The sequence below is a fragment of the Geotrypetes seraphini genome, chromosome 14, assembly GCF_902459505.1.
Source record: "Geotrypetes seraphini chromosome 14, aGeoSer1.1, whole genome shotgun sequence".
In the NCBI taxonomy this organism is placed as follows: domain Eukaryota; kingdom Metazoa; phylum Chordata; class Amphibia; order Gymnophiona; family Dermophiidae; genus Geotrypetes; species Geotrypetes seraphini.
The window spans coordinates 6,880,123-6,882,566 of record NC_047097.1 but is presented as its reverse complement, the minus strand read 5'-3'; positions in this window follow the sequence as shown (position 1 = coordinate 6,882,566).

The window sequence follows — 2,444 nt, the reverse complement described above, 5'->3', positions numbered from 1 at the left end:
TGAAAAACAGGTCCTAAATGATGTCCCTACAGAATGTATTGGTGATGTGGAAGAAGGCCAAAGAATGGGCCCACAGATTAGTATCATTCTAATACTCAGAATTACGAGGGGGTGCTGAAAAGTTCTCAGCCCAACCAAGACGAGAATGACATGGATATCAATGATCTGAAACGATATAATTTTGTTTCTGCAAATTAGCACTTAATGAAATAAGATAGCACTCCTCAGCTACAGTGGCAAAACAATGCTTGGGCTGAGAACTTTTCAGCACCCCCTCATGGTCCTATTATGTAAAATTCCAGGACTGGCACACAGAAGATATCCTAGAACAATCTCAACCATGTCCAGGTTTTAATCCTTCTAGGAATTTATCACGCTGAAGAGAGACAAATCACTATTATATGGTTTACCACCATGGTCAGTTTTTCATAGTTTCTCATGTAAAAACCAGTAAAAGTGAAAATTGCACTTTTCCATGTGACCTTTTCGAACATGATCTAAACCCCTTCATGCTGAGGTTACACTGGAGGCCCATGTTTGGCTTTTCTACGAAATCTGACCTTAAGTGGTTCACTTGGAGGAAAGCCTAGACATACTAGATCATTGCATAAAGCTTTTTTTTTTTTTTTTTTCTGTGTGTTGAAAAGTGCTGAATATACTGTATAGTATGGAATGGGATTATTTTATTGCAGCCATTTCATTGCAGGATGTTTCAGTGTGACTGCGATGAAATGTTTGCAATGATCGTCCCGTTACATGGAGGCTAGGCTTCATCAGTCCAATTTCCCTCCCTGGCGGCTGGAAGAAGGCGACACTCGGGGAAGAGCCATCGAGTAAGAGACACAGATACCCCAGCCCCAGCCTCCCCCTCAGTACCTGCAGAGGGCGGGCACGGCCCTCTTGGGGGGGCAATGAACAGCTGAAGTTTATTAGCTGTGTTTCTTTCCCCAAGTTTGAATGCCAGCAGATAATAGTCTAATTGAGTTTTTCTTCCCCTTAGCAGATCCTCACTCAGCACCTCTTCAGAGATCGAGCTAGGTACTTGGGACCTGGGTTGGCCACTTTTGGAACCAGGATGCTGGGCTTGATAGACCTTTGGTCTATCCCAGTATGGCATTTTTATGTTGTAAGTCAGTTATGTGTTACATAGAAACATGATGGCAGATAAATGGCCCATCTAGTCTGCCCATCCGCAATAACCATTATCTCTTTCTGAGAGATCCTACGAGCCTAACCCAGGTTCCTATCCCAGGCCCTTTTGAATTCAGACACAGTCTGTTCTTAAGTTTAAATTGAGGAGGGAATAAGGGGGTAATTCTATAAAAAGCACCTAAAGTTAGATGCCTAACTTAATTAGTAAATTGGCTTCAACAATGAGCTTTAACAAGCTCATGATCGGAAAAAAGAACATTTAATTGGGAGACAGGCATGATTCTATTGCATGGCACCTAACACCAAAGTAGGTGTGTTTAGGGGTGGACAAAGACTTAGGTGCCACTAGGCATGATTCTATAAAGAACTTAGGCACGTATAATATAGGCCTTTAAAACCTTGGCTTACATTACAGGTGCCTAAATTATAAGTTAGGTGCGATTCTGTAATTCTCAATAACAGACTTTACCTCCGTGAATTTGTCCAAACCTTTCTTAAAACCAGCTATGCGATCCACTCTTACCGCAACCTCTGGCAACGCGTTTCAGAGCTTAACTACTGCAAGTAGATGAATGGATGAGTAAGAAATTTTAGGACATGAAATAAAATCTCTTCTCAGTGTACCATTAGCACAAGAGAGACAGCGTTATAAGTAGAGCATTGCCCTGTTGACATCATTCACTTCCAGCAATAATAAACCTTGAAGGTACACATTGAAAGTAGCTGAACATCACAACCCAAAAACCAAAACCATGAATCTACAGAGATTTCTGAAGCACTTTTCAATATTTCACATGCCAGATTCCAAAAGGGCCACAATTGACCATTAAGTGAAATCAGAACCTGCACTTTACATTCTGATAAAAGTTAAAATGTCTCCTGATGGACGGACTGACCCACTGCAAATGCAGATGTGTTAAAGTGCTAGCAATCAACAGGATGAGAGGAAGGTGTATCACTACTCTCAGGATTCAGGTTCGCCCCATCATGGAAAGAACATAAGAATTGCCGCTGTTGGGTCAGACCAGTGGTCCATCGTACCCAGCAGTCTGCTCACATGGCGGCCCTCTGGTCAAAGACCAGCGCCCAAACTGAGACTAGCCCTACCTGCGTACGTTCTAGTTCAGCAGGAACTTGTCTAACTTTGTCTTGAATCCCTGGAGGGTGTTTTCTCCTATGACAGACTCCAGAAGAGCGTTCCAGTTTTCTACCACTCTCTGGGTGAAGAAGAACTTCCTTACGTTTGTACGGAATCTACACCCTTTCAATTTTAGAGAGTGTCCTCTCGTTCT